Raw genomic sequence first — 12,097 nt, 5'->3', positions numbered from 1 at the left:
ATAAACATTAATTGATTTACTTTTTATTGTTTCTATAGCAAAATATATATTTTTAGGCGCTACATTTCTTTATTCAGTTCTTAGTATTTATATTTTATTTAAATTACTTATTAAATGATTAAATAGAAAATTAAACGTCTTTAATTTAAACTTTCAATCGGGTCAACACACTTAAAACATCCCTACCATACCAATAATAGCTTTTACGTCTATATCTACGATCGGGAATCAGTCAACTTGTTTCTGTGCGACAATCAAGTGTATGTAAAAAGCAAAGCTCTCTTTTTCTTGTAGATCTTTCCCACCAGTACTTACTGTATATCTTGAAGGTGGGCAGTATCATTACCTGTTTGGCGATTTAAAAATGTCTTTGTGTGTGATGAATTAAAACTAAGATCGTTTATATTTAAGTTTCCAGGTCTAATATAAGTGACCTAAATCATAGACACTATATTAAATGATAGATATTTTCAGACTGATCACAAAAAATATAATTGCAACAAAATTTTATGATAGTTATTTTTTTTTATTCGTTGATTATTAACAATAAATGTCCTAAAAAATCAAAAATACATTCTTTTAACATATTTTTTGTTTTTGTAACTGTAGTAGTATGCAATAATTTTTTTGTTTTTTTTTCATATAAAAGTCAGAAAGTATTCTAAATAATGTTTCTATATTAAGTTATACTTACCTATTTGAGATTATCTTAACTTCAGATCAACAAAAAATATTTGCTTCTGATTTTCTATGATACTAAATACCTACCAATTGCATAAAAAAAATAGTTTATTAGTATGTAAAAATTGACTATTTAGAAATTTCCATTAAATTTGTATAAATGAACCCACTTGTATATCCATATTTTATGTAAAATCTAATCAATAAATAATGTTTAATATTAAAACTAGTTCAATACCCTAGAATATATATTTTCGAAGATATTTATTGCACCGGCGCAGATTTTTTTATTAAATTCACGCTCCAAATAATCCTAAATATATATTTAAGACCAAAAATTATATAAAGCATGTAGAAAAACATTTGAATAATTTTTATCATTCAAAATAATTTAAATAGGGAAGTATAAGTTCAAAACCAAAAGAACGTCGATTTAAAAATAAAATCTCTACTATTTTATATTGTTTATGGGATCTACATGAGCATGAATTTGTTTACATTTTATAAAAAAATGATAAAAAGCATTATTTGTTTTGTTTTCTCGTATATTTTATATTAGAAAAAAAGAATTCTTGTAAATATTTTTTTGTTTATTAAAAAGTATTAAATCTCTAAAAATATGTATTTTAGAATGAATATCTCTGATCATAGTTATAACAGTTCATTTTTTGAATCAAAATTTTATTGCAAATGTCCAGTGTATTTGGCGTAATTATGAGCAAAAAATTAATATAGTAGGCATCATAAAATTGATCAGTTTGAGGGAAATATGCTGAAATCAAAGACAAGAGAATTTTATGGATTCGAAATTTTCCATAAAATTTATAAAATGGAATATTAATGTTATATAACGTAGAAATTTAATTTTTTAGCAAAACAAAAAGTGTCGCGAGTATTTATTTGGAAATTTATACTTGAACTTATCATAGGGCGCGAAAATCATTTTTAATTCTTTACTAAAAAAATCAAAATGTTTATTTTAGAATTGGCCTAAAAAACAAAATGTTATATAATTATTTTTCGTGTACACCTTTTTTTTCAAAACTAAAATATTCTAATAAATGTATTCATTTCTGATTTCTAATAGAAAGCTTTTATACCATCCAAAAATAGCCTTGTTGTACATTAAATCAAACAGATAATACAGGCGTTTAAAATCAATTTCCTACGTGATCTAAAGAACATGTTTAGTGCAACTATCCATAAATTTTTTGTATGTGTGTTTGTTTCTAAAAATAAATCACAAAATTCATTATATTCGATGGTATTTATGATGTAATATTAAAAATAATTTTTAATTATAAACTCTCTCTAAATAAAGTGTATTATTATTTAATGTAGGCTGTTTGAAGATGTATCAAAATAAAAAGCACAAATATCAAAACAAAAAATGCGTTTTGTATCCGTCGCAAATATTAAAAGTTTATATTCCCCCATTTCACCGGTTTTTTAAACAATTATATTAAAATTTGCCAAAAGTATATTTATGTAGCATAGCAGGCAAGAATATGAATAAATAAGCAATGTTAACTTGGTACTGATACTATTTGGTGTTAAATATTTTAATAAAATTATCTTAATGAATTCGAAGTATCAAACCCAAACAATACATAAAATTGAACATTATTGGACCATGAAAAGCGCATGAAAATAAATCTAGAAAAAAACAGGTAGCTATGGTAGAAGTTCAAAGGTTCAAATAAGGTTTTCAAGTGAAAAATTATCAATTTTTCCATATACATAAGTCTTTAAGCTTCAATAAAAAAATTAAACTTAGCATTATTCAAAAAACTTTGTTCCTCAAAAGCATAAGCTAAAATAGAATAAAACAATAATAAACAAAAAAAAATTGTATACTGTAATAAATTTAAGATGTATTGCCTAACAAAATGAAAATTTATGAGAAAATACAATAATTATTATACTGTGAACATTCATCACATTTTAATTTATTGATTAATTATTTCAACACATTTATTCTGTAAAATTACTTTTATATTGATAAATAAGTTCTAATTATTAAAATTGGTCAGGTATTAAACGAAAACAGCTCGCTAAATTTAAAGATTATGTTGGAGCTTTCTATTAATATTCTTCAAAAAAGGCTATAAATATAATTTAAATATCTTATCGTCGCATATTTTGCTAAAATAATATTTTTATGTTCGTTATTACCTTTTTTACTTCGATTTTTATGGCTCAAATATATATATTTTATTGTAATATAAAACGGGTTCCCTGTGATGCTCTAAATTCCTTTGAGCCCATTTAAACGTGAGTTTTAGTTAAAATATTTTTCCAATGTAAATAAAATTATATTTTCTATTGTTTTATCCTCGAATTTTGTAGGCTGATTCGGGGTTAAATACAAAGGGTGTATAATTTCGTACCTGAAAAGACACTTATATGTACAAATTGGATTTTTAAACTTTTATTTTGTTGATTTTATTATTTTTAACTCTAAAAAATATATCCTATATAGTTAGAGTTCTGTTATTTGGTAATAAAATCTCAGTAATACAAATAAAAAACATTATCCTTTATTAATAAAATTTAAGGTAATTTCTTAAAAAATCTGTCATCAATAGGAAATAAATGAAAGATACATATTTATCTCAAAGTAGACGTGCTCAGTTACTAGATAGAAAGAATAGATAAACTATGTATCAATCCACTTTTCTTGTTTTATAGAAAAGGAGTGTAAGTTCACGAACTATAATATTGGGCTTTCTGTCTATTTATCGGCATGGGTATTTTATTTATTCTGCTAATATCAAAAAAAATATAATAAAGGATCTTACTAGTAAAAAATTTATATATATAGTTGAAATTATAAGGCTAATTTGAAATATTTGGCATGTTTCTCTGTAAAAAAAAACTAATTATCGTGTTACTAAACTACATATGGTTTCCTTTTTTTTATTTTTGTCACCGAATTCGTGTATGCGATATTTTAACATCATGAATTTTTTAAAATAATGATTTTTTCGTTTTATTTGTAAATTAATTTAATTTTAATGGGTTAAGTAAATGCATTAAAAACATAATTTTATACCATCTCGCAAAAATCAGTATAATATAATCATCGTAGTAAGGAATTCCAACCGAAAAATACACACAAACAATGGGATTTAAGAAGTTTTTTGAAATAATAATTCTTAAGAGAAGAATATGCATTGAGGAAGATTCAAATATGATGAGGTGAAAATAAGATGTAACCACAGTTATTCTATAGAACAACTATAAAAAGCTAAAAATAAAATTAGCCCATGCATAAAAATCAATATAATCACCGATAGACGGGTTACAAAGACTGTAATTCAAATACTGATTTGATTTTATTTCTGATATAAACGAATTTTGTAGGTAAATTATTCTTTCATATGTATTTCAAGAAAAGTTTCGATGAACTAAACATATTGTTTTGGGGTTTATAGTATTTTTTACTGCATCGGAAATATTCGAGAATATATTTAAAGCAAGTTATTACTTAAGTATTTAAATTTGTATTTTTTAGAATAATCACATAATAAATAGGTATTTTTTTAATTTTTGTAGATAGTAGTGTAAAAATTATCCAAAACAATAGATAAATACTGGCTTAATACAGAAAAAAACGATTAATGCTTTGTAAAAAAATTCGAAAATATTAATAATGTTTATAGAACCTTAAATAATTTTTTTATATAAAATAAATGTTGCAAGCTACGATACTTTGTTATTTAATATTGATTTTAGTTATTGTAGTAATATTAAAATCTAGTGCTAAAAATGGAATATCTATTTATATTAAAAAAGATAATTTATATTCCATTAATAATAATATAAACACATAAAATTTGATATTATTTTCAATGTAAATTAAAAAATCATTAAATAATATCTACTACTTTGAATCGATGATGAAAGATAATAGCAAATAATATATAAGTTTTTTATTATATTTTTTAAACACAAAAAAAGTAAAAATAATTACTTACAATAAAATTTTCTTTAAACTTTCTTAGTGTAAAGAATCATCTTGAATTTAGTTAAAATTTAAGCAATATAAATAACTAGTCTATAGTTGATTTGTATAGATCCCATCAATATATTTATTTATGATATAAAACCGTACCAGAAATTGTTTTAGTTAATTGCCAATATGATGAAACAAAATATGAAAATAATCATCGCTCGTACTACTGAATGTTTTTCCTCGTCTGTATGTGCTCCCATTTCAATGTATATTCATCATAAATTTATTTCAAATATGGAATAAATTTCTCCTTTTTTAAAGGAGCTATGATGAATAGAACTTATATTAGACATAAACAAGTATTATTGGTGGGTATCATGATAGGATCCATAAATAAATATATGCTGGAATATTCTAACGTGATTAAACGAGCATGATGATAGGAATGTTGGTATTTAAAACTTGAGATGAATTAAGAATGATTGTATATTACATGGTGATACATAAATCGGATCGATAATGATTAATTTTTGTTTGACTTCATCAGAAACATTTGGATAATCATCGAATCATAACAGGTCTGTGATTAATGTTCATCATTTGAAGTGAAGGGTTAAGAAAAAAATATTAAAAAGGAGGAAATTAAATGGTTTTATATGTAGATCAAAAATATTATTGCATATAGTGAGTGATTAGACCAATTCTAGAATTTTGAAAAGATAATTGATTTTAATTCGAATTCGGCACGAAATACAACTATGATATAAAAATAAAGAATTTAAAACTGTTGCAATAGCAATTATATATAGTAATGAAATAATAATTCAAATCTAATTTCTAGCGATAACCATCACAAAATAATGTTTTCGTTGATAAATTAGATTTGAATATATTGTACATATAGCATGAAGTTGAAAATTGAAAAACGGAGTTCCCGTGCTATGATTTTGGACTTCATTCATCGAATTTGTAATTTTCAATAATTACTACCATAAATATTGCATTCAAAAAGATTTACTAAAATTATTTTCTTGAATAATAGAATATTCTGATTCAATGGATATAGAAGAAAAAACCACATGTGAAGAATCAATATCAAAAGGTATTTATAATAGATAATAGAAGGCTCCCATTCCATATATATGAAAGCAAAAACCACATTCAAAGATTTATATATACAAAAATTAGACCTGTACATAAGAATAAGTCTAAATAAAATAAATTTAACATAAAATAATTGATCAAAAAATTTGCACCAAATAAACACATATTTAAAAGCGTTATGTACTGGAAAAGCATCTTAAAAACCTAATAAACTTGTTTTAATAAAAATAATCAGAAAATAACTGCCACAAATATGAAACAAAATAAGTTATTTTTTGTGATCTTATAATTAAATGGCAGTTTAATTTTTTTAAAAAAATAATTACACCTGCATTGAGCCATTAATCTGGCTTTTTAGACAAAAAAAAACTATTCCGTAATTTATACTTTGGAAACTTATTCGAAATAATAACCAAGAAATACCCTTGTCCGATCCCTCTTATTTTTTTCATCAAATTATATAGCATCAATTCAGAGATAACTCATAGTAAGTATTTAAATATTAGACATGGATGAACTTTTTTGGCACTTGTCTTATATAAAAATTTATTTTTTTAACCATTTTTATATAAATTTATTTCATTTTTTAAGATTGACGAATTTTATATATCTTTATGCTTGATTCAATAATAGTCACAGAATTATTATTTTTTATCTTTTTTTTATATTTACCTTAAAATGTCAAAAAGCCATCCTAATGAAATGTATGAATGAATGTTTCGTTATTCGATGAAAAAAATACTGTTATTTATTTAGCTCGAATTATGGCTCAATGCATAAAAAAAGGCAAATTTTTATGGCAAAAATATTTTATACTTTTTTTTTATTTGCGAACATTTTTATTTAATCAAATATCCACGCATGAATTTCTATGATACGCATTTGCAAAAAATTATTTTTATTTATAATTGTTGGAAAAGAAAACTTAGTCGCTAAAAATTCAATAAATAATAATGAAGTTTATTTCGTACATATGTTTTGATATACTACGCCTTTGTAAAAAGAGTTCATATACTCATTTGTCTTTAAATATTCATTCCTGTAACTTTTTTAGAAAATATGAACAATAGTCGTATGTTGAGTGAATTCTTAGAATAGCTGAATTTATATTGCATTCGTTTAATCTTAAATTAAAGTATTTAAACTAATGGAATTATAATTTGTTTAAAAAAGACTTAAAACAGTGTATATTTTTTTTATTTAAACTAAATAATTTTACTGGGGGTGTAGAAAGTTAAATATACGTGCTAATTGTATTTATTTCAATAATTTTTCACGTAATAAAACTAAGAGAAATATATTTTTCTGGTGATGTTGAATTTTTTTTACTTAAATTAAAATAAATTCATATGAATTTCAATGATTTTTATAAATATTAAAACCGTAAAAAGTATATTTTTCTGGGGATACTAAATTTCTATTAGTTTATTTAAAGTAAGTTCATATTAATTTCAATGATTTTTCTACATAATAAAACAGTGAAAAATATATTTATCTGATTATATGAATTTTTCTTACATATTCAAGATTAATTTATATTTAATAATTTTAAATTTTATGGTAGAGGTTTTTTTAAAGTCCGATAAAACATTATGAGCTAAATTATGCATTACAAAAATTTAGGATTGTATATAGATTTTTTTTATTAAATCCAAACAAATATTTAATCCATTATAATATCCATTAAAATATAAAATACATCTGAAATGTTGTGCCGTTTCTGTATAATAATTTTGTAAGTTAATTTTATATTCGAAAATTAGATGGTAAATATTCTAATTAAATCAATAATACAAATATTGTTTATGTTATATAAATCAAAATTTGAATTTACCATATTTATTTACAACACTTCTTCCTTAAATTAAAGTATAATTACTAGATGATAATTTTTTTCAAATATATTAGAGATTTCAAATATATTAAAGATTAAATGAATTAATATTTTACTTTACCATTTCTAGAAATTTTAATATATGATTTGAGTTGAAAAGAATTTTTTATTTTTTAAATTTTTTTCTACGCTTTCTAATTTTATGTACTATGATCCACAAAAAATGTTGTATATAAAAATTTATGGTAATAACATCTGGACATGGTTTTTATTTTATTTTAAAGTAGAGCATTTTATGTATCTGGCTTACATGTTTGTGTCATTTGTGCATCAAAATTTCTAAACTATATGCAAAATATTTTCTCAAAAATTTTAATGGTTAGAATCATTTGTTTTATATGTATAAATAGCGAAACGGCCGTATTTATAATTTAAATTGATAATTTGAAGGGTTAAATCGTATGATAGATGCCTTTATGATGAATTATAACAAATGCACTCGAATAAGAAGAAATTGTATATTTATGTGGCATTAAGATTTGAAAACATAATATCGAAGCATATATGGAATGTGTATTACACCCAACAGACATCCATATAGTATCACAGAGCTCTCAAACTTTTCACAAAAAAATTTAAAAACATAAACATATAACGGGCAATATTATTCGACCCATTAGAATTAAAAAAAGCCCCCTTTAAACGAATAAGCGATTCAGATGTGATCAAATTCAAATTCTGAACCTCTATTGAAATAATTTATCAGATTTTTATTGTTTATTTTTTATTCTGGAGGATATTTAGCTTTGATTTTAATCCTAAAAAAATCATAGTGTTTGGGTTTTTTTCCAAGAATTCACCATTTCTTTTGCATTAATGAGGTAATCAAAACAGATTAAATCTTTACTATCATAATATTATTTCGTATTTCAATTCAGCAGCATTCTTCTGTAAGATAATCTTGTTCTACATTTTTGCGATAATAAGTTTATTATAAAAATAATTTATCGCGAGAAAAATATTTATCTTGAGTTATCGCTATATAAATACGAATTTTTAAAGCCATTTGAATACATATTAAAGCTTTTAGACAAATAGACTGATAAAAAAAATAACTTGCCTTGTAATATTTTACATTTATAATCTAATAATCATGTAATAAGAATTTAACATTTAATATTCAACATGCCTATCAAAAATAACCATATTAAAAATATTTCATGGCAGCCTAAACATTTTTTCTAATTTATTAATAAAAGTTGGGATTTATGTGCGCCTAGAAATAATTAATTGAAATTAAGCATGCGTAGATTTTTTATTTCATGTGCTTTGCATTACATATATGTAAAAATATATAAAATGGTCTTCTAAATCTTGATATATACACGAATAAGACATCTATAAAAAAGCATTTTTTTTTAATATGTATCATCATCGTACACTAAATATAAAATCATAAAATATATTTAATATTTATGCAGAATGAATATTTTTTTGAGTTTAAGTTATTTTTTATAGAAGATTATTTCTTTCGAACTTAAATTTTGAAAAAAAGAAATTGTTTAAACGTTCAAATGATGTGATTAACTCAGAAATACTTAAAAAAATTATTAATATCTCTTAACTTGAAGCGTTAACAACAATATAATTCCTGGGGAAAAAAACTTCGCAACTTTATAAATGAGCTATTTTTTATAAAATTTGTAACATTATAAAGCGAATATGCAGCGTTATAGAATACATCTTAAATTAAAAAAAAATACAAAATACTTTAAACAATTTGAATCGAGTTGGATCAAATGACATGAAATGGATTTGTATTATGCTATAATTTGCGATAATATAAACAATTAAAAAATGAAAAATTTTCAAATTTCCAGAATGCCTGAATGTGAGTTTTTCACTAAATTTTTGATGGAACTATTTTTAAAGGTTTTGATTGTTAAACTATTGAGGATTTTTGAATATATTAAATTTGTTTAAAAAGAAAACTTCTTTTTTTTAATGGAAGTATTTATGATGAATTTAACGCGAATATTTCCCAGTAGGTTGGTGATAGATGACTGAAAAAATTCAAAGTAATTCCTGAATTATAGAAGAAAATTTTTTTTATTGCTAATATGAGGTTTAACACTAATCATATAGTTAATATATCAGTGGACATATTAGGAATAGAATAATTCATATTTCATTAACAATCCTTGCAACGGGAATTGAATGCAGTTCTTAGTATTCTTTATTTGCTAAAATGCGGAAGTGCACCCTCTTATTCATTATTATAATAAATTAATCGCATGTGCATAGTTTATAAGCATCAAATATTTATCTAGAGTTTTTAAGCCAATATATTTCATCATGAAAAGTCAAAAACAATAACTTTAGAAATGAAATAAAGTTTCAGATATAATATTTTTTTTCGAATACACAAATTTTTTCTCTGCAATAAAAAATATTTTGATCTTTATTTTTTCACATGTAAATGACAGAAAAATGACGAATTTCCGACAATATTTTAATTCCTGAAATCAAAAAGTATTTCTTTTTAAAAAAATTCCACTTTTATAAGTATCATTGGTTTAAGTATATTTTGCTTATGCTAATCTATTTAATCTCGTTGATATATCTAAAGCGTCTTTGTCTGGAATAATTTTTGTTTTTTACTAAAATAATAATCAAAATTTTGAAAGAGATTTATATGCACAATAAATTGGCATCTTATATTTGACATAGACTACACGAAAATTCAAGAGCTTAGTAGTCAAATATGCACCTTGAAGCTTCGAAGATTGTAAAAATTGTATTACCGGCTAGAATTAGATTTATAAAAATATTTAATGCGTCGAAAAGTATCAGATGTACTACAGCGATAATCCATGAATTATATGAATATATGTTTATTTAGATTGAAAAAAGGTGTTTTTTCATCTATTCATTGCTACAAAATTTTTATATATACCATGCTAGGGACCTAAAAATAAACATGATCGATAAAAAATGTTATATTTTATCCGATTAATAAATATATTTTTTAGAAAATGGACTTAAACTGTGTTATTTGAAGCTTCGAATTATATTTAGATATGTTATAGACTATCTGAACTCCCTAACCGAAGGAACTCGTGGTCCTGAACCAGATCGAAGCATGTATACAAAATTAGGGCTTATGAAAGATCCAATAATTTAAAGGCCTTGAAAAGATGGAGAGGTATTGAAGAAGTCTTAGACGAGGAAAAGATAGCCGAAAGTATGAATACACTTTGTGTCTTGGAATTCAATCAAGTTGTGCACGAGAATAAAAACTATAATTATAACGATAAATTTAGCTCTATAAATAAATCTAATGATAGTATTTGTTCACTCTAAATCAAAATTAAAAATGAATAAGAAGACTAATTCTATGATTATATTGTATTTTCTGACATTGAATTGTGTTTGAACTATCTATAGCATTATAAATACAATAATACACTTTAAAAGCATATTATTTAAATAAATATGAGCTATATAATTTCTTTACAAAAAAGATTATATCAATTTTTATATGAAAAACAAATAGAAATTGAAATTGGCTTTGTTGTAAAAAAAATAAACTGATTCTAGATGTTTTTCGACTAAGAATCAAATTTTAAAAGAAGTTTTATATTAAAGCATCCTAGGAATCCAATATAATTAAAACGAGTTCTGAAATATATATTTTTTTCATCGGAAAACCAAAATATATATGTTTAATAAGATTATTATGAGGGTAATAACTTAATATTCATTTATATGTAAAAAAAAATACATTTTACATAAATTATGCCAAAAATGACTATTTTGCTCGCTTTTCATTTTTACAACAATATTATACAAATTTTAATCTTAAATTGAGCAAAAAAAATCAATTGCTAAAATATCGAAAATTTTACAAACTATCAAAACTATAAATTGCTATACAAAAATTATAAATCTGTAGAGGCAATAAACGTAATTCCCTTTATATTGGATATATTTTGTTGGTTAATTTTAAAGCTGTAAAAAGTATATTTATTAAATATAAAATTTTAACACAAAATTTTTGTATATTAAAATAAAATACATGTTTGGAATATTTCTGTATTATCTAATTCTAGGGTCTTTGATAATAAGAATCTCTTTTTTATGCGTCTTTTTGTATTTTTAAATCAAGGCGAATTTATGGAGATTCATTGTATGTGCCCCTCAGTGAAAGCGTTTTCCGTGAGTTTACACCCTTATATAAATTTATATTTTAGATTTCGCTTGTTGATAAATCTGTGAATCGTAAAAATAACTTTTTTTTTCAAAATATAGTAAAGTTGCAAACGAATAAGGGTTATTTATAATTACTCTCTGCAAGGTTATCGATGTGTTTTTTAATGTACCAAAATAATTATGTATTAGTAATTAAGTGACTTCATTGATGTGATGAAAAGTACATTTATTTGAAAAGGAATCTTAATATAATATTCGCTCACTTTAGCTCACTAGAATTCTACAAATCCAAGAAAGTTTTAATTCGA

The sequence above is a fragment of the Rhyacophila brunnea genome, unplaced genomic scaffold (assembly GCF_057557595.1).
Source record: "Rhyacophila brunnea isolate RB1 unplaced genomic scaffold, BYU_Rbru_1.0 scaffold_38, whole genome shotgun sequence".
NCBI classification, from domain to species: domain Eukaryota; kingdom Metazoa; phylum Arthropoda; class Insecta; order Trichoptera; family Rhyacophilidae; genus Rhyacophila; species Rhyacophila brunnea.
This window is presented reverse-complemented; position numbering follows the sequence as displayed.